The sequence below is a fragment of the Ambystoma mexicanum genome, chromosome 3p (genome assembly GCF_040938575.1).
Source record: "Ambystoma mexicanum isolate Mex_15411 chromosome 3p, UKY_AmexF1_1, whole genome shotgun sequence".
Taxonomy (NCBI): Eukaryota; Metazoa; Chordata; class Amphibia; order Caudata; family Ambystomatidae; genus Ambystoma; species Ambystoma mexicanum.
Window position 1 is genome coordinate 469,469,428 of NC_090925.1, and position 21,768 is coordinate 469,491,195.

Here is a 21,768-nt window from a genome sequence, read left to right on the forward strand (position 1 = left end):
ACCCACTTGGTAAACAAGCTTGTCACAGTCAACATGTACTTATTCCCCCTAGCAGAGCGAATCACAGGGCCTACAAAGTCGATTTGTAAATCTGACCATGGCAGTGTCATCCCCCTCTTTTGGAGAGGCGCACGGTGCGTGAGGGAGGATGGCTGAAATTGTGCACACACAAGACACCCCTTCAAGTATTGGTCGAGGTCCTGCCCCATGTGTGGCCAGTATGCAACCTCTCTTAAGATTTCCAGTGTTGTGTGAAACCCCCTATGACCGGCGGTGGCCGCATCATGGGCGTGACTTAACATCAGGCTTCGGAATGAGGTAGGAACCACCCACTGATCGTGGCCAGCTTTGGATTTCCTTACCAACAAACCGTCTTGGATCCGGAACATTTTTGGACATTTCATCAACACTCTTAGGTCCTCTTTCCCAATGTAATCGGTATCCGTCAGGGGAAAGTTCTCAGGGTCCTCAAGGTGTTGGTAAAACTTACCAATAACTGGATCCCCCTTCTGAGCTGTAATCAAATCAGCATCAGGGGTCTCCTTACTCCATTGTGCAATTGAAAGGTCGTTGTGAGCATTTGTCTGGGACCTAGTGATAGCAGTGACCTGGATTTCCCCCAACAGGGACTCAATCTCAATTAGATCCCCTTGGATGGCCCCGGTTTTGGCCAGCTGATCAGCTAAGTCATTTCCAGTTTTGTCTGGTCCCTCTACTTTGGAATGACCCTTGATATTTTTCCAATAGATGGTCATCTCATTCGAGGTGACCAGATCATCAATGTTTTGGATCAACTTCCCATGTTTCAAGGGTTTGTTATTAGCACATAACATGCCTCTGGTTTTCCAATTAACCAGGTGCTCCACGAACCCGTTCCGTACATAATCCGAATCTGTGATTATGACCAGTTCGTGGAGTTGATGCTGGACAGCAGTGAGGATGGCCTGATGCACAGCCATCAATTCTGCCACCTGACTACTTCGGGGACCAATTTTGTATCCAGCGGAGGGTTCTGGGGACTCATTCACCCATGCATTCCCTACGCCAGCCACCAGTTCTTTCTCCCCGTCGTTGTCAACATGGTAAGAGCATCCATCCACATAGACAGTGGGCATTCCCTCACACTTGTCCTCTTCAAAGACTTTGTGTGGGGAATTAAGGTATGCCTCCGTGTTGTCCTTGATTTTTAGACTTTCGTCCTCGAGACAGTTTTCTCTGGCACAATCATGCAAGTCAGCCAGACCTTGCGCGAGGGGACTCTTCTTGTTTTGGCCATATCTGACCTCCACAGGAAAGCCTTGCATTGACAGAATCCAGGAAGTAATTTGGGAATTACTCACATTTCCGGCCCGGATTCTGTCACTTTGGAGATATTGCAGAGGCTGGTGTGGAGTCTCCACTATGATGTGTTCCCCCTGGATAAACGGGCGGTAATTCTTCAATGCCCACACCGTCGCCAGGAGTGCCTTCTCACAATCGTTGAATTTTTCCTCCACAGAGGATAAAGTTTTGCTCGCATAGGAGATTACTTTATTGACCTTGTCATGCTTTTGGTATAATACTGCTGTCAAGCACGTATTAGAGAACCCCGTCTCCAGGAAGAACTCCTTGTTTCTGACAGGGTAAGCTAGGCAAGGCGCTTGTGAGAGGCTTCTCTTGAGTTGTCTTACTGCCTCGGCTTGTTCTGGACCCCATTCCCACTTGACCCCCCCCTTCAGGAGATGGATCAGGGGTCTGGTGATCTCTGCGTAGCCCTCAATGAACTTTCTGCTGTAATTAGTCAGTCCAAGGAGGCTCCTTAGTTCCCGCAGAGTTGTGGGGTCTTTCAGTTTCTGAAGTGCTTCCACTTTCTTTTCCTGGGGACAGAGACCCTGAGGAGTAATCTCATGCCCCAAGAAATTAACACGGGTTCTACACCACTGTGCTTTCTGAAAGGAAAGTTTTGCTCCGGCGGCCCTCAACTGTGTCAGAACATAACGGATCTCCGCCATGTGTTCCTCCACAGTTGAGCTTTTGATGAGGACATCATCTACATAAGCCAGGTTAACCCTCGCACCCAGGTCGGGCATGGCTTGCGTAGAAAAATGTTGAATTCATTATCGGAGTTAAGGTATCCGAAGGGAGTCCGGGTCCATGTGTACTGCTGGCCCCCAAAGGTAAAAGCCAGTTTGTATTGGTCCTCCCTACTGACAGGCACGGTCCAGTCCCCTTTGGTCAGGTCTATTGCAGTGAATACCTGTGACCCCTGGATCTGGGCCAGCCCTTGGTCAATGTAGGGCAGTGGCCATCGGGAAGTATGGACCCGTTTGTTGAGCTCCCTGAGGTCGGCGCAGAGTCTCCACTGGCCGTTTGGCTTCAATATTCCCAGCACCGGATTATTGAAGGTGCTGTGGACTGGACGGATTATTCCCCGGGACTCAAGGTTCTTAATTATTTCAGTAAGGGACTCCATTGATGCGAGAGGCAAGCGATATTGCTTCACAAACACTGGAGTCATGCCAGGGTCCGTGGGGATTGTTGTTGTGTGGATGTCAGTGCGACCACAGTCATATGAGTCTACCGCAAAGAGATCTTGGAAATCCAAGAAAACTTGTTTCAACTTTTGCTTTTGTTCCAGAGTCACACAGGCATCAGCTAGGTTGACTCTCTCTTCCACCATCTGCCTGAAGCCTGGAAAGACTTCTGGTTTGGCTATCTCCGCGGCCTCCTCCAGCTGGGTGGAGAAGTCCCTGGTCAGAGTGCTGATTTGGACTGGAGGCTTCAGGTGGGAAAGGCAGCCCTCATGGACCTGGACAATCACCTCATCCCTCCTGAAGTCACAAGTCACATCTTCCTTACCATAAGGGCAAGAAGTGTACACCAGGAAGTTCCCCCCATGCTGGGTAAAAATCCTGTCTGGTGTTGTATTGTCATCACTGTCACTGTCAAAGCAGTCCTTGGGGATTGGTCCTAACAGTTCATTTCCAAGATCAATGGAGAAATGTCGGTCATCAACCGCCATTCCAATAATGGTGCCTGCGGCTAGAGTAATACTCTTTAAGTCGCTGTTATCCACCTCTATTGGAATGGTGTCATGTTCTGTGTTGACTAATGGAGTTGGGTTTACCCCCAACCCTTGCTGTTGGAGAGAAGCGTTTAGATGTATGTAAGCATCAGGGTTTTTCAAATGTTGTCCTCTTTTAACTTTCACTTCCAGGGAGAATTGTCGGGTCCTTTCTGGGATGGTGACTTCCTCTTTGATCTGAATTTCAACTGCATAAGGTAGCAATTGAGCTGACCTAAATGCTTTTTCTGGATCATCAAAGCCCATGGGATTATCCGCTAATCGGGACCAAGCTTTGAAGTTTATTAGGTCCAAACTAATGGCAAAGCGATTGAGAATGTCACTGCCTAAGGAAAAGGCGGCATGGACGTCTCGCACGACCCAACAATTGTGGACTATGCTCTTGTTGCCAATGGAGATTTTGAGCATACACCTGCTTGGCAGGAGATGTTTGGAATTAGGCGCTTCCAGGTCCATTTCCCATTTGTCTATCAGTTTGAATGTGGGAACGGCTGGATCTTTTGGGAGTTGGCGGAACATGGCTTCGCTGATGAAGCTCTTACCGTTGTTCACACACACTCGAGCGAGAACAGAGTCCTTCCCATCATTTAACTGAACAGGGATGAACAACTGCTCTCCAATTTGCTGAATATCAGCCAGGCTCTGAGCTGATTTCACATCTTTCTGGACTGTAGGAGTGGGAGTTTCTGATTGTTGATTAGTAAAGAATTTCAGGGTGTTTCCTTCCAGTGTGGAATACCACCTTAAACTGGAAGGCAGGTTGATTTTCAGAAATAGAGAGGACCCTCCATCACCAGTCTGTTGTCCTACTGCTATTACTGTCACGTCTGGAATTTGGCTATTCTGGAAGTGAAATTCTACTTGGTCAGGTTTTTGTTCAACCATGTGGCAGGTGCCGTTTAAACGAACATGGTTGACACTCTGTTTTAATTTTATTGGTCGGTTAGTCTGGGTCCAGAGGACCTTGTTTACGCAATCTATTAGGGGTGACAACCTTCTCAGGAGGTCATTCCCTAGTAAACAAGGGGTGCCCTCTGGAGTCACAACTATGACCGGGTGTTTCAACTTGTGTCGCCCAATTTTAATGTCCAAGTCTGCCGTCCCCTCGACGGGAATTTCCTTCCCGTCAAAGTTCTGGAGTTGTCCAGGAAGTGAGGTGAGAGGAATTTGGTAATTCTCTCCCCTTCCTGCATTCAGTTCATCAAAGGCCCTTCTGGACAGAAGGGTAGCTTGAGATCCCGTGTCCACCAGCGCTGAAATTGTACCCTGCCCCTGTACTTGTACCGGGGCATAGTATCTTCCCTCCTTCTCCTCAAGGGGGCACAGATAATGAACATTTTTGGACAACTGGTGGGCTAACTTTCTGGTTTTGGACATTGCTAGCGAAGAGATTTGGGCAGAATTCTGTGGAGAGCCTTGGGAATCTGAAAGAAAAAGTTGGCAACTGGAGATCAGAGCCATTGTGGGTTCCCCTGGTTCCGGTTCTGGGCCGCCCCCCCATTTTTGGAGGCAGTCACCAGGATAGGTTTGAAACGGGGGATTTTCTTGCGGTTGGTTCTGGGATGAGATGGTGGGCGGCGGTAGCTCAGTCTCCACATCTCCCCAGTCTGGATTTGCATCCCTAGGGACCCATTCTTCCTTGGGAGGAGTTCCCCCATCTCTGAAGGAGAAGATCCTTTTCCCAAGATCCTCTGAGGATCCCTCTCCCTCAAATTGGAAGATCTGTACCTCCTCCTCAAACTGAGTCTGTTTGGGTCTTTTGTTTCTCTTACCCCCCCTCTTCTCCTTAGGAGGCAGACTTTCAGGGGCAAGAGATTTTGTTTCCGGTTCCTGGGTTTCCAGGGGCTGTTTACAAGTGAGGAAGGAAGCTTCCTCCAAGGCTTTACACCCCCCTTCCCTTTGTGCCTCCTCCCTGGGAACCGGTGAGTTATCGGGGTGCTGCCCCCGTCATTGTTCTGGAGCACCAGGTCCAGAGTTGGGTGCGTTCTGCGCCGGCATGCCGATCTGAGGGTTCTGCTGAGCCCTCAGTATGTGACCCAGATCCCGCGCCATGTTTTGAACCTGGCGCTCTAACTGGGAAACCCGCTCAGGCTGATACGGGGCCCTGTTTTCTCCCCTGGGCTGATCCCGGGAAGGGTAGCTATCCCTTCTCTGGTAGTACCCCGGGTTGGGAAGATTTGGGTACCCCTCCACCCTTGGCCTCCCCTCTCCCGGATTAGGTTGTCTGGGCTCAGGGAATTGGGGAAAGAAGGATGGATGATTTTGGGGTTGGAAGTTGGGTGGATACCTGGGGAAAAAGTTCTGCCCAGGATTTGGAGAATTTCTGCCCTCCGGTGGGAAGTTAGGAGGGAAGTTCCCTGGGCTAGGTGCTTGGCTGGATCCCCCCCCTTGGGATGGAGGAGTCCACACATAACCCAGGATGGGTCGATTTCCCTTGTAACGGGGACTTACATAATCAGGAGAGCGAGGGACCCCATTTGTGGGGCTGCCTCCCTGGCTCCCTGTCTGTGACTGGCCCGAGGACCTTCTGGGCCTAGCATTATTAGGTGCAGGTAGGTTTTTAGGCCCCCCCCATCTCCAAATCCAAAACGGGGGTGACCTTTACCTCTGCCACCTTGGCAGCAGCAGGGGTGCTGTTGGCTTTGGGGTTTTTCTGGGCATTACTTTTGCTATCTACCGGTTTCTGCACCTCATAGATCCGGGTAGCCTGTTCAATGACCCAGTCTAAAGATCTTTTCTCGTGAAAATCCCTCACGAGCTGTGTCATTATGTATTTGGGCAAGGCATGAAAAAATGTATTAATGAATTCTCTACTGTCTGTGCGCACCCTTCTGGTGGTCTGCGCAAAAGCACGTTTTAACTCCTGCACAAATTCTTGTGGGGCCTGATCCTCCCCACATTGCAAATTGTAGGCTGCCTTGCGAGCCTCTTGAGGATTTCTATGAATGGAAAAATGTTTCAAGGTGGCCGCCTTATAGGTGGACCATCTTAAATGATTTTGGTCCTCCAGCCCCGCAAAGAAACTGGAGTATTCCGGGGAGAAGGTCCACTTTACATATTGAATACAGCTTTGGCTGTCCTTCAACTGGAAAGTCTCCATCATTTGCTCAAACAACTCTAAGTGCTCCCAAACAGAATACTTAGCGTTCTTATGGTAAGGCGTGATGATGCTCCTGATCGCCTTAATCTGCTTTAAGGGGTCCTTAAGCAAGGCCCTTTTTGCCTTATTGGCCTTTTTGGTTCGGGTAACCCTTGTCCATTCATCCTCTGACTCAGAGGCACTGCTCCCAGAGGTTCCTGTCTGCTCTTCCAGGTTTTCCCAGATTCTGCGAGCCTGGGAATGGTTGGCAGAATGTGGGGACCTGGTCTCCTGTGTCCTGCGCAGTTCAGAGGAGTCTTCAGATTCCTCCTTGCTGCCAGGATTTGATGGGTACCCCCTCCACTGACCTTACAGAAGTTAGTATTTTATTTTTGCAGAACAGAACTTTTCTTGGAGTGTCCCTTTTGAGGAATGCTTCACAGCGTAATGCAGCGTGGTGATCCGACTGGATGTATGTATCCCGTCAGTTAGCACACTGTATTAAGCTGCACAAGTGGTATTCTAACCCAGAATCCCGGCTACGAGCCCCCAAATTGTAAGAGGATTCAATTCAGCACTACAGCCAAGTCAACGCCTAGTCTAGAATACTGAATGAAAACCCTTATTGATATGTCTTTATGTCCAGTTCATGCGTTCTGGATGACTACCCCTATATAACACCCCTCTCTTGGAATCCTCCTGACCCCACTGAGCCAAGAAGTAGTTCTGTTGCAAGTTAAAAGGTTTATTTGATAATTTAAACAATATATGTTATATCACGCTTTATAATAAATTAATAATTGAATATCACACTTAATCTGGTATGATAAAGATTAACAACGGAGAATCTGGCACTCGCACACTTCTTGATAATCACTAAGGAGTTGACATGAAATGGATAAGATAGCAACAATAATTTTATGGTTTCAAATGGATGCAATGTGGAATGAAATGCAGTAAAGAAAATAACTTGATAGGATTTCAGCAAAAACAATGTAATCACTTTCTTGTACAATTCACCCCCCCTTTTATGCAATGCAAGGAAATGGAAGGAAGGCACACAGTTCTCAGAAATGCAATTAAATGTGATTCAGTTCACCCCAGCAACTTAGACTACAGAAGTTTAAAACACAGGCAAAATGCTTTGATATGTGCTGGCAATGGAGTGAAAATATGTTAAAATGCTTTTAATTCCCTCTAGGAGGTTCAGGGTGAGTGACATCAAGTTAATATTAGTCCAGGCTCACTTTAGCAAGGATCTAGGAGTAATTGGTAGGTTAAACGAATTTTTGGCAAATGGAAGGCAAGCAGCAGCAGATTTTTACACGTGAAGAAATTTGCAAATCGCGGTAAAATGTCAAATCGCGGCTAAATTTGCGAATGCGCCGAGCGCGATTACAGAGGAACTACAAGGACTATCACTATCGTTTTGGGGTCCTAGGAAAGCCTAGGATCTCAGCTTCCAGGTGGAAGTTACTGCAAGTCTCTAGCACAAACGGTCACGGAGATATGAGCGATTAAATAAAGGTCGTTTTTCAGATTTGAAATTTTAAAGTTCAAAAAGACAAGTGCAGCTTGCAACTAGAAAATGACAAGTGACAGCTTTACAAATGACAGGTGACAGTTAGGAGACAGTTCTACTTAGATTAAAATAGGTTGAATTATATTATTTTAACTAAGAGATTGGTTCTGCACAGTTTTGCTATGTACTCACAATATATTTAGAAATATGCCTTGCCACGGATCTGGTCAGGTTTAGGACTGGACTCTGGTCTCTGCACTTCACAGTGATCTGGGTCAGCTCTCTCTGGTTCTGCTAACAGGTCAGCTCTACTCTGCTGGTCTGGTCTGGGTCTCTGAAGGTTGATAAATTGAAGTCTCTATGTTAGCTCTCTGGAGGTTGATGGATTTGAAGTATGGATTTTCCCGGCAGAGCTTCCAGCTGCAAATGGATTTGAAGGTCCCTATCTGTCCTGTCTCTCTGCTTTTATGTGTTTTTTTATGGGTGTGTGTGCAGCATCACTAGACCCTACCCCTCTCCACTTATCATTGGCCAAGCTTTCATTTCTCCCCTGATTGGGGGAGCTAAGTTGTGTCAGAGTGATGTCATTTTACAGCCTGCAGAAAGTCCACTCCTCCTGTCAACTTGCACACAAATCTAGATTTGAACCAAATACATATTTGCAGAGGTACATGTTGTTTTAAAATCATATGCACCCATCATGCATTACAGGAGGTATACCCTGTTCAAACTCTGCTCTTCCTGGGAGCTTGCATTCAGAAATGGCAATATTTGCACTTTTTAACTGATTTGCAATACCGGACATTACCCCAAATTTACACACATGTGCGCAAGGAGTATGGACATTAGTTGATGAAGTGTCAGATTTTTCACATGCGTACATGTTGAGTAATATCCTCTTTTCCGCTAAAACCCCCTGAACATACCACCGGTTCTAAAAACCTCTTAAAATGTGGGCAGAAAAATCACAAGAATTATGGTGTCATTTAAATAATTTTCACAAGTCCGTACTATGAGTTATTCATCTTTTTAGAGTTATGTTCTGGCCCCAAAGGGGTGTGGTTTTCCTCCAGCACAAGGTTGAATTTCTGGTTTTTCCAGTTTTGCCAAGCCAGCTTGCTCTCACAGGCAGTGCCCCTCCCCTGTGCTTCCAGGAGAAATCTCCATTTACGACTCCCGCCATAAAACATTTGCCTGAGTCAAGACAGGGCTTTGTTCAATTTCCTGCAGAGCCCAGGTAATTCAATCAGGGAAGTGTCATATCCCTTTTGGTGTGAGCAGCAAAAGGGCAGCTAGGCCTGGGAACACAGCTGTGACTCAAGTTTCACTCCTGATGGGGGTAGTTGCCAGGCAAATTGGAATCTCTTTAAGCCAGTTTTTAGCTACATGTCATTTCTGTTCCCCAGTTTCTGCATTCAAATAAACTAACAATTTCACATATGCAGCTAGAATGCTGATTCTAAGTTTAAAACTATCACATTTAAACAATTGCAACCTATGTGACACTCAAAAGTAGGTCACTCATTTCTCTTAAACATTGAGATTTTTAATGTCTTTCAGTCCAAATTTACTTAAACTGCTGAAATCCACAGCTCAGCCAGTCTTGTTATAAACCTTCAAGTCACTTCAGAATATAACTTTACATTGGATCCACCTCTCAGTAAGTCTTTCTTTGGCCTGTTTTGGGTTCATTTATTCAGTTTTGCAAAAAGTAAAATCTGGTGTTGTTTTAAAACGCCGGCTTTTGGATAGTGGTGAGTACTGGTACTGCACCCCTTTTTGGGATTTAAGAAAATTAATTCTCCACAGATATGGGTTTGCTTTTGGCAATCAGCATTGCCATTCCCAATGGTTTCAGACTACTGTGTGGGTAGTCCAATGGTGGTTTTAGGCAGTGTCCTTCTGTGCCCATAACATCGGCAAAAATGAGTGGCAGCCTATTCTTCCACTTCCCTGGGCATTTTCTGGGAAGCTCTGGCCATCATGATGTTTTCCATGTCAGTACTGCACAGTTTTGAGGTAGGGCTCGGATGCATGGGTAAATACATCCCACAGGCGCTGCTGGGCAGACGGGTTGCCCGGGTAGGGTTTGGGATAAGGAGAGCAAGAGCTAATCAGGGCCTGGGGGAGGGCTAGGGAGGCGGGACTGGGGAAGGGGAGCCAAACGAAGGTACTGCAAGGCAGAGGACCAATCAGGGGAGGCGGGAGGGCTGGGGGGTCAGCGGGCCAGAGCACAAACAGGAAGGGGAGACCAGGGGGCTGTAGGCAGGGCGTGGGCTGCAAGGGTCAATTTAAAGGGGGGAAAGCTATTGTAAATGGGCTCAATGGAGCAGGGAATGGGCCAGAAAGGGACAGAGACTCACCTACGGCTTTGGGTGTACAATACTTACTACCATGGTGCAATCGATCTCCCTATCTATTCCAACTGTTACTCTATAACCTATCATATACCTAGAACAAAGTTTTGAAGAAAATAGTCTTACAGAGTTCTCCTGGCCTCTAACCCAGGCCTACCTATTTCTGATGCCTACGTTAATGCTACTTCCATGCAGACTATTACTCACATACTCCTTTCTGTCCCCTCTCCTCACCTATGGACCCCCCATCTGGTCTCCACCCACTCCCATTTCTCCCGTTCACCCATTAATGATGGCACTAGATGGTAAGTACTTATCCCCTAGATGCATCATGAATGTCACAATGGCACTTTCATGGCCCAAGGCTCTCAACCTACTCTCCTCCTTGACCATTGTCTGCCCTCTCTCATTAACTTCCTCTCTTTGTCCTGCTACTACTACTCCTTCCTCTCCTCTATACTCTCCACCACAATCGATGGGAATATCACACCTCTTGTAAGGAAAGATTCTTCTTTCCTGCACCTTTTCTTCTATTTCTATGAGCCCCTAAACTTGTTGCTGTTCTTTTTGAATGCTGGGAAGCCTTAAGCTTCACTAAACTGACTTTTGCTCATCTGTTATGGGGAAACTGACATATCTTTGATGCTGCCAGCACTGGGAAACATGGTTTCCCTTAGTCTTGTTACTTTGTTACTATGTTTAGTAACTTTTTGTCATTTTACAATGCAGTACAATGGGGGTACACTTTTTGTTTGGCCCTAAACTAAGACTCAGAGAGTTTTTGGTTACTCTAGGTGTGCTAAATGGACATGCTAGTGGCAGCAGTGTCTTTTGATTTTTTTTGGTGCATTTAGTTTTAGCCTTACAGTGTTTGGCTACTAACTGTGGCTGGTGGTCAAACATGGCCATGACACGAGATTTTGGCTTGCCTTTGGCCATCTCGTCTTTTAGCCTTCTCCCTGGCCTCTGAGGCCAGGAAAATCCTTATATGGACTTCCCGTGCCCAGGAAAGCAGAGGCATCTGGAGGGTTATGTGGTTTGCTGCCAGGAAGTGGGCTGAGACTGTCGTGTCCTGCCTGATCCCAATCCACACACTGGTGCCAGTGTGTCTTGGTAGAATACATGAGTTTGCCGCCAGTGGTTCTGTTTGGACCACTGCAGCGGTGTGTGTGTGTGCGGCAGATCGGTCATTGACTAGTGGGAGCTGCTGCTCTTACCTGGCTATTAGGATAAGAGGACCTCTACACCCACTCTAGAGAGATCCTGGAAGAAACCAAAGGAGTCAAGACTCCTGTCCAGCTACTACAAGACTTGCAAGGAGACTGCGGACCCATCGGAAGAAGGCTTGCAACCAACTTCTGCTTCTGCCCTGGTAGAGCCCTGTCCTGTGGAAGATCTCCAGCAGTCCTGCGAAGGAGCTGCGACCCTTGGAGTTGAGGGAACATCAATTCTCAATGTCAGCTCTGAGTCCTACGAAAAGAGCCCTAGGAAGTGCTGCGGGACCACCCTGTGGCTGACCGCTCTGAGTTTGGGCTACCGTGCTGCAGACGTCGCCATTCCGAGTCGAGGCCTGGAATTTGGGGGATCCTCAGCTTGTATAACAAGATTTACTTCTGGGAAATTCTGTGGTCCTAGCATCAAGGGAACCTGAGATAGGAGGGAAAGTCTGACCGTGACAAGTGAATCCCTTTTTGCCACCGTGCATCAGTGGCTGTCGTCCGAAACTGCTTGTCTGCGTCCATTCCTGTCCAGAGAGGGGCCCTGCATTGTGTTTTGCTGCATTCTTCCACTGAGAGTCCTTGACCAGCATCAGACTCCGACCGGAGATCTACTCACACTGGCAACCCCTGGGAATCAAAGGCAGAGGCTGACGGCAGGAAAAGTGACCTCAGACTTTCTTCAACCAACCTGGCAAGTCTCATGAAGAATCAGAGTATGGGGGCTGTGTTATAGAGATACTTACCTGCCCCCTAAACTCCCCTTTAAAAGTTTGAAAAGGAACAAGTTATTTACCTGTAATTATTGTTATCCAGCATGGGTCTGGCATGGACCCACATGCTCATGAACACCCCCTGTCAGGCCGTGAATCCTCTACAAAAGAAGAATCCGCCTCACCTTCACCTACAAACCATCCCTCTACTTTAAACCAATCACTGTATATATATAAAACTGCTATCAACTTTCACTAATATCCTCAAGCGCTCCTCTCACTGAATGACGTTGATGCGGTGCCGGAATTAGAATACCATTGCGCCGATATGTCGTCCGTGAGAGAGCACCCACTTCTGAAAATAAACTTGGAGCAGGTCTCTCCGCCGGGCCCATTGCGCCCCATGCTCTCCTGGCCTACACAGAGTAACTCCGTCTGAAGCCCCCTCACTCCACTTTGTGCATGCGCTCCTGACTTTAACTGTCCCAATAAACATTAATGTATATAATCATTATACACACACACACCGTTCACATTAAAGAAATAAGTGAGTCATTAACTGCTGCCCGAGCAGCAAAGAAAGAGGAAGGACAAGAGAAAAGAGAGAAGTTTGTGGACAAGCAGAGAGAGGATTGGCTAAGGATGTCACATGTTTCAAGTTAACATATTTAAAAAAATTGACTACAAAAAAGATTATTTCTTGGGAAATTCGTTTTTATTGTGTTCATTTTTTTTATATTGCAATGGTTATAATGCTGTTCACGTTTGAAGCAAAGGAAGAAAACATAATCCAAGCCTCTGGTCTTGATATAGAATTAAGATCTGCTGCTTGGAAGGCAGAGTGGGGAAATAAGTGGTGGAGTTAGCGAATAATACTCTTCTAAGGGAAAACAGTCCATTGGATTGGGATTGGCTGCCTACGGCACACAAAGATAACAACTCACAGTGGCCTGAATGTTAACAACAGGGTTATCTCATTCTTCCTTGGATTTCTAGAGGCCACAATAGTTTTTCAGGAATGTATCCTCCCTTTGTCTTCTTAAAAATGACAATATTCTTTTTTTTCAGGAAGTGTGTCTTCGGGATCCATCTAGGTATGTATATTTGAATCCTGCCAAACATGATATACACATTTTAATTTTAAAAGAAGGTGTTTTGCTTTGCTTTTGGGGTGGTCCTTTAAAAGCTTGTCACACAAAATCCTTGTAGCAGGAGATTTGAACTTTAAGTGTTGAGATTTGTTCAGATGGGGTAAATGTGTACGTTTTGTACTTCCTTGTGACACAGTCCACACCATATTTGGAAGAAAATGATGTATTCCTTCGGGTACTAGATTGGCATCATTTATGAGTATTTGTGATGCTAAATGGGAGATTGTATGGAGATGGCATAGGAAGGGCCATGTAGGACCTCTTCTACTATTGATTATACATTTGTGTCTATTTTTATAACAGTACTCAGTTAAATATAGGGCCTCATTACAACAGAGGCGGTAAGGGGTTAACGGCGCCGGTAAAGGTGCTGGCACCGTTAACCCTGTACCGCCTCATTACGAGGTGTCCTCGCGGAACCCGCTCTGGACGTCTGGTCAGACCAGACGTCCTTTGCGGGTCCCGCGAGGGGACCAGCATGCTAACAACGAGCCCGTCATTAACGGGCCCGTTGTTAGCATGCTCCCGATTCCCATTGAGCCCTATGGGGGATCAAATAGGAATGGGGATTGTCCGGGTCCGGGTTCCCTGAATGGGGAAATCTCGGGCCCTCCAAAGTCAGAATGGCCCGGTATTTCCCCATTCAGGGACCATGGACCCGGAACCAAGTTTGGAGGCAGCCACGCCCTTATTAAGGTCCTCATTAGGAGTTTGGAGGCAGCCACGCCCTTATTATGGGCCTCATTAGGAGTTTGGAGGCCGCAATGCCCTTATTAAGGGCGTGGCGGCCTCCAAACTCCTAATGAGGCCCATAGTAACGAATGAGGCTAGCAATCATAGTTGCCTTTATTTGAAGTTTAAATCTTCAGAACCAAATCTTCATATGGCTCCCGCATTAGGGTGCTTAACCATTAATCTGCCTCACAACCAAATTCTATGAAAAGACAGGAGGCTTCATATTATGCATTACAATCTTTACTTCTGAAACCACAGCAGCAAAGAAAAAACTTTTACAAACAAAAAGGTTTGAATAACAGAACTAAATAGAGTTCAATTTCAATGTAAGGAGGAACCCCCAATCCAACATGGAGTACAGGTCATGCCCTGCACATGACCAATGAGCAGGACCCTCCTCTATATAAGTCCTTTACTCTAATCCCAACTCCTCTTTCTTTGCTGCTGACGCCACAGCTAAGTCACTCCTTTTTGTGTGCCTTGCATGCTAATCAGTAGTAGGCCTTATTTTATTGGCCTGTATGCATTGTGTAGAATGTATTGGTGTTGCAATTTATTCTATAAAGATGTATGGCGTTTTATTTCTAGAGTAAATTGTTCCTTGGTATTCTTGTGAAGGATTTATTGTGACTGCATGTGTCCGCTGCTTTTATTAAGCTGTTTTTCGTATTGTCATGCTGTTTACTCTTCTTTTCTTATAGTGTATCGTATTCAGTCCCTACGCGCACGGGCCTGTCAGAAGCTTTCGCTTCAGAACCGGAGCACCTAGGTTGTTTATTTTTAGGTCTGCGCTTAGAAATCTCTGGGTATTAAGTGCATTGTAAATACCATTTATCAAAACAATTGTTTAAACCCGAGGTGCTCGGGTCATTCCAGAGCTTTGGCTTCAGACCCGGTGCACACAGCCTTTTGTTTGTTCTCCTCTGGTGGCCCACCCACCTCAGATCCGTTGCGTGCGGGCCTCCCAGAAGCTTTTGCTTCAGGCCCGATGCGCGGCAGGGAGGCTCTCAGTTTATTTGACACATTTGTCGGCTAACCGCCGACTGGCCCCTCCCTCCCCAGGCACCACGTGCGCGGGCGTTAAAAGCTTTTGCTTTAATCCCGACGTGGGGAGGGTGTCTCTACATTATGCGCTGTCCCAGATTGGGAGTTCACAATAGCTCAATGGATAGAGCATGAATATACCGACCCCAAGATGCAGGGTTCAAGCCACCTTTCGAGTATTTGAAACAAAATGTGGCAGAGTGAGGTGCAAGCAAGTTTTTCCTTTATGAGGAAGCTTTATGAGAGAAGTGCATATTTTTTTCCATGTATGCGGTCTGGGGTTCTTGCCCCGTCTTTTTCAGTATAACAAAATAATGCCATTTTGCCTCCAGTGTCCCGCCCACTCCAGACCTCACGTGCAGCCTGGCAACAGTTTTTTGCTTTAAATGCTGCCCATATGGGAGGGTCGTTTTTCCATTTAATATTGAGAGCTAGCTGGAAGCGCCATGTATCATCCAGCTCCCACACAATTAATAAATAAATTCAAAAAAATGACAAGTGTCTTTTTCACTATATATTGCAATGTAGTTATATTGCCCCTGATTTTCGGCAAAGGTAATCTGAGTGCCGCTGCCTGCTCGGCTTCACCTGAGTTTGAAGGCGAGGTTATCCTCTCGTGTGCTGCTGGTTACCACACCCTGCGAGGGTGAGCATCTTGAGGTGCGCTTGGTCAGTTTATTCCTCTGTTACAGCAATAGTTTAAGCTGTGTGTGAAGCATTAACGCTTTCTTGTTGGCAGAATTACATGGTATTTATTTATGTACTTATTTATTGCCCTTCAAAGGAAAGAGAGGGGTTGGAGGAGGAGGTAGTTAACAGACCTATAGGGGGCTTTGCCTTCCTATCCGGCCATCACTCAGACCTCAATCCTACGCTAGGCTTAGTATTTCATAGACCCATTATCGAAAATGTATGTCAGTCACCCTTTCCCATTAGGCATGTTCAGGACATACTCAGTCCGTCCACTTCCCTTAGACATTTCTCCTCCCCTAGAAAGGGTCAAATGCGCAGGTTAAGAGGAGTACCCACAGTTCCAGTCTGTTCTTCATAGCCTGCTTGCTTATTTTTTTCCCCGCTACTGCTCCCACAGTCCTTGTTTCTTCTACAGATAATTCTGAAGACGCTACTTGCCTTCATAAAGGCGCTAAAGAACTTAGGCCCTTTTCTTCTTTCCCTCATCAAAGGGACAGTCCTCGGATGCAGTGTCATCCTCTTGCCTGGTATGCTGACCCTCACAACATTGATTGGACAGTCCTTGGTATCCTTCTTTACCCTAAGGTAAAAAGGGAAAGACCCTACGAAGGGGATAGATGAAGTCTGGAAGAGTGTTAACTGTGTGATTGGGTCAGATAACCCAGTTAGCTCAACTGGTTAAAGAGGGAAGTAACCTCTATTTTCCCTATTGACGTGCAAGTCCTGCGACACTGGATTTGAGATCTGTTTGCCCGCTCTGCAACGCCAACATCTTTAAAGAGCAGCGTAAATACACCTCATGTGTCTTTAACCTAATATGGTATTAGACAATACCAATATTAAAGATCTTTGCGGCAGGAAGGATGGCTCAAGGGAAACACATTCCTCTTGGAACCAAGACAACGCAGTGCATCGAGGTTCGGATCCCGATATAGTGCTTGGAAACCGCTTGCTGGTATTAGGGGAAAAATTCACCAAAATATCATTTTAGAGAACGCCCCTATAGCCATTCCTTCCAAGGCTCTGGCTGTCCCTGCTAATACTTCAAGCTGTGTGAACACTTTCTCCTCCTCTGCTCGAGGAGCTCAAGACAGTTTTTACCCTCAGTGGAGTTTTGTTCTCCATTGGGGAACGGGCCGGCAAGACACCTCGTACCCCTGGGGGGGGTTGCAGTTAGTAGAGGGGGGTTTTGTTTCAGTCTATTATCCCCTTGTCAGTTTTTATTTTCCCTTGACCCTTCCCCTGGTGGCCGGCAAAGCAAGGCAGGCTTTCATGCATGCAGAGGTCAAAAGCCTCATTTTTCGAGGGGAAGGTGGTCCCAGCATCCCTTTACAGCCCCTCAATTTCTGAGCACTTTAGCTCTGTTCACAAGCACCCCTCCCCCTTTTTCAGGTGGATTGCATAATAAAGTGACACCTCAGGGATGCGCACCTGATGGTTTTTTCCGGTTTTTCCTCAGCAGGAGTGCTTCTTCAGTGCCAGTGCAAGGCTCCCGCTGGGCATTTTGCCTCCTGTCTGTTTGCCCTTATTCATCAACCTCCTGGTATTTCACCACATTAGCAAAGCCGCTGATGGCTCACCTCAGGTCTATAGAGACCCGGATAATATACTTCTTCCGGCTCAAGACTTCTCAGTTTCTCCAGACTCCTATGGAGCTAGCGGTGCCCCTTCTACAGTCACGGGGTTTGGTTATAAATGCAAAAAGTCCATGTTGAAGCTGACACAGGGTGTCCAATTTCTGGTCTTCAATTTGGGACCCAGGTTCTGCATCCTTCTTCTTCTGGGCTGCAGGTTTTTTCTTTAACAGTGAAGTAAATCCATCTCCTCCTCAAAGGAGGGATGGTCTCCCGCAGTCGGATAGCAGGGTCTGGGGGTGCTCATCGTCTTCCATCCAAGTTATCTTCCGACCCTCTCTATCACTGGACGTTACAACACCTCAACATCAATCATCCTTGCAAGAGTCTGTGTTTTGTGTTCCCTGAGGGTAGGTGGAGACTACTTTAGTGGTTCAGACAATAAACTGCCTGGATAGCAGGGTAAACATTTTGGTTCCCTATCCGCAGGTCTTTCTGGTATCAGATACCAGCAGAGTGTGCTGGGGGTGCCAGGATGGTTTAGTTTTTCCTCAAGCGGAAGTTAGTCCTCTTCTGGTAGGCAACTTTGTATAACTGTTTAGTGCTGCTTGCGGTTTTATAGTGGAGAATCTTTTTCAAGGACCATGAGATTCTTTGTTTCCCCTTAGGTTGGACTATGTTTCCTCTATGTGATGCATCAATCATCTAGGGAGAATGAGGTCCAAGCCCCAAGCACATTTAGCAGGGGTATTTAGTTTCGGTCGGGATCGGGACATTCTGTTAATGTGGAGTGCCTTTTGTTACGGATTGGAATGACAGACATCTCCATGACGGGAGCGGCTGGATGTAAAACAGCTCTCTCTTGCCAAGTTCTTGTCTCTCCGAGATCAGGTTTATGTAAATAGCTTTCCCTCTTGTCATGATAGCATAGTCCTTGTTCAAGGGCACAAGTAGGCATCAATGCTAGTGATGGTTGCCCATCCCCCCTTGTTGGCCCTTTCCAGGTATGGTTCTCGATTTTCTGGCTTTGGCAATGGATATGATTTGTATTCTCTTTCTCCTCCAGAGACTTCTCTCCGATTCATCAAGTCCCTCTCGAGCTGGTGTTTAAGGGTCTCTGTCTTTTGTGGCTTGGAAGATTGAGTTCTTCCTGGTGTTTCTAGGGGTTTCACAGGAATATCTCTGTGTCATTGGGATCTCCCGGGAGGCCTCTTCTACGTTAGGCTTCTATTCAGCATGTCACTGCTAGGCGGTTTGGATACGACTAGGGACGTGTTTGTGGTTAAAGTTGAGCCATGGGTGCACAGGGCCCTCAAGTTCATTTGCTTTAAGGTCCCTGTTAAAACTAGGTTGTTGTTCTATGGAATGTTAATGAGGTGTCCCATTTCTCCCGCTCTGGGCCTTCTAATGAAGATTTGTCTTCCCAAGAACTGTTTTCCAGGATAGCCATGTGGTTATGTTTGGTTTTCAAATACGACCTATTCTGTTGTCAAAGCATTGGATGTGGCCAACAAACGTTCACCCCTCAGGGAGTAACTTTCTTTATCTCCAGGAGAACTAAGAGTTTACCTTCTTACTATTGCTATCTAGGCTTTCCAGCAGTTGGTATGTCATTGAGTGCTGGAAATGTTCTGAGTTGAAGACAGAGGAGCTTAAATACTCCTAATGCCTCTCAGCTGCTAATTACTATTTGTGGTCCTTTTGTCTGGGTTCCCCTTCTCCTCCTTTACCCAGGTGGATTCAGTGGAGTTCTCCGGGATTATGGAATTGGCACATCTTCATGGGTTCTTTGCAGTTTAGTCTGCAATGACATCTAGGTCAGTTCCTGGGGGGGGGCTTAGCCCAGAGAGTAATTTTGTAAGTAGCTGATTAGTCAAAGATCAAAGCATTTCAAATCATTTATCTGATTATATTGTATTGTCGCTATTGTATTGATCATGTTGCAATTTATATAATTCAAGGGCTTCAAACTTGCATAATATGAAGCCTCCTGTCTTGTCATAGAATGGCTAATACCCCTCATTAACGTGAGAAGGGGGTTTAGATTCTATTAAAGACAAACAGGCGAGTATTAACCCACCCACCCAGTTGTTTCTTGTTCTTACAGCTTTGGGCTGAGATGTTCTGTTCAGGAGAGTTTTGTCGATGTTAAAAGATGCAGAGAGTGAGTGATCCTGGAACTTTGTTGGATCCTGTCTGAATGATATTTCATCTGTTCTGTACAGTGGGCATCTGATTCGAGGTGGCTGCAGAAAGATGAGTTGGGATTAGAGTAAAGGACTTATATAGAGGAGGGTCCCTGCTCATTGGTCATCTGCAGGGCATGACCTGTCCTCCATGTTGGATTGGGGGTTCCTCCTTACCGTGGCATTGAACTCTATTTAGTTCTGTTATTCAAACTTTTTTGTTTGTAAAAGTTTTTTCTTTGCTGCTGTGATTTCAGAAGTAAAGATTGTAATGCATAATACTCACCGCCTTGTCATTAATAGAATCTAAAACCCCTTCTCACGTTAGTGAGGGGGATTAGCCACTGTTTGGCCTACTTCTCACATGAAGAAGCTGAACGAATCAATAGCAAAATACAAAATATATACAAATGTATGAACCTTTACTACTTGCTGATGTGCTGTAACGATGCCCTTTTTCTGCTACAATAAGAGAGTAGACACTTTGTGTTTCCTATTGCAATTCTTTGTTATATATGTTTTGGGGGAAGAGGGATAAGCATTTTTTGATCTTGCCATTCAACCTATTAAGCAAGGAGTAAGAGAGGAATTGCAACCAATATTACTGTCAGAGCTCTGTATTGCAAGGGGACATTGTTAAACCACCCCAATACTTCTAACGAGGAAACTATGGGAACCAGACAGGTATAACTCGTTGCATTCAACATCCAAGTATGTAACATTCAATGAATATGCTAAATCTTCTCTTCAACGTGACTCTACTTTTCAATATTTGTGGACATGTCCCTGTAGAAAATATAGGTAATTGTGTTTAAAATTCTGCTCATACGTTTTACTTACTTTGGAAATAATGGGACCTAGCCAAAATAAAAAATAAAAGATTAAATGTATGCGTTGCCTTTCTAAAAACAAAAGTTTGATGGAAATACTCAAGCAATAAATTGTAATATGTAGTGTGACCTAGCCAGGAAGGTTGCATAGATTTGGGCGATTTGGACATAACCCTTTGAATATCACTTTGATATATTTTGGGCACGTACTATGCAGAGGTACACAAGTAGCATTAGTTATTGCTTTACAGATTTTATACTCGAGTTATTTGAGTTGCTGGACAGCTAAATATGTATTTAGGCAATAAGGTTTTAGTGTTTCATTGAAGATTGTCATGAAAGTGCACATGGCTTTATAATTGAAAATGACAGTTTTTATAAAAATTCTTGTCTCGTTAAATGTTAGATTACTTTTTTTATGACAATGTGAACGGTTTCAATGTGTAAACCAGAACACATTAAATTCAATAGATTATATAAAAAATATCCTGTTTTCTCCTATGGCCTTCAAAACTGAAATATTCTGGCAAAAGTCAATAGTGTTTACTGCAGCATTCTGGAAGCTGCCTGCCCCAGAGCCCAACACAGGGAAATCCTCGTTTTATTTACACTGCTCTCAAGTGCCCTCGGAGAGGCCCATTTTCATCAGTGATGTAACGTTAATGAAAGGAGTAAAATGCTCACGACTCATTTTCAAGCCTTTGTATGGGGGAGAGGAGTGCCAGAACGCAACTTACAATTCTGCTGCCTTCCTTCTTCACCATACAAATGCTTCAGCATTTGCAACGGCATGGATTTTCATGCTGGCACAAATGCTGGCGATCTCTATAGGGTCCACCAGCTTTATGCACCAGCAGCCGGACCACATACGGATCCACTGTAAACGCTGTCTACCATGCTCCCATTGGCAGGCAGTATTAACAATTACAAATAAATGCTGCCTGACATGCTTGCATGTCGGACAGCGTTTATTTTTTAATGGTGCACACTTGTTACCATGTGTGCACGGCAGTGTTCACAATGAAAATTAAATTCTGCCGGACATGCTCTCATGTCCGGCAGCGTTTAATTGTAATTGTGAGCTTACCATGCAAAGATAGCAAGCGGCACTCACAAGTAAAAGTAAACGCTGCCTGGCAGTGCAAATGATGACAATGTGGTGGTAGGGAAACACCTATTTGTACCCATACACACGTGGGCTCCCTGTCGCCCAATTAGGGGAATTTCAAAAATGAGCCTCCTTGGGTCTTAAAGTTGAATCACTCCATTAAAATGCTTTGTACTGGAGCAATGTTAAGACACTACTGTAAAACTGCTTTTTTTTCTATATTACATACAAAATTCAAATGTGTATACCTTTTTTGGACTAACTGTAAATCGTATGCTGCGATTGTACAATGCATTAGCTTTCGAAGACCCATAGACTTCTTCACACATAAGTGTACTATTTTCACTTAGTGCAATAAAAGATAACAAAAACATGATTTTGTTGGATTTTAAAACTAGACCAACACAGCTTCAAACTTTCCTATATTACAAATTGTAACATTTTGGGGGCCCACTATCCAGCCCTATTTATCCCACTTGTATTCTAAACTAGATG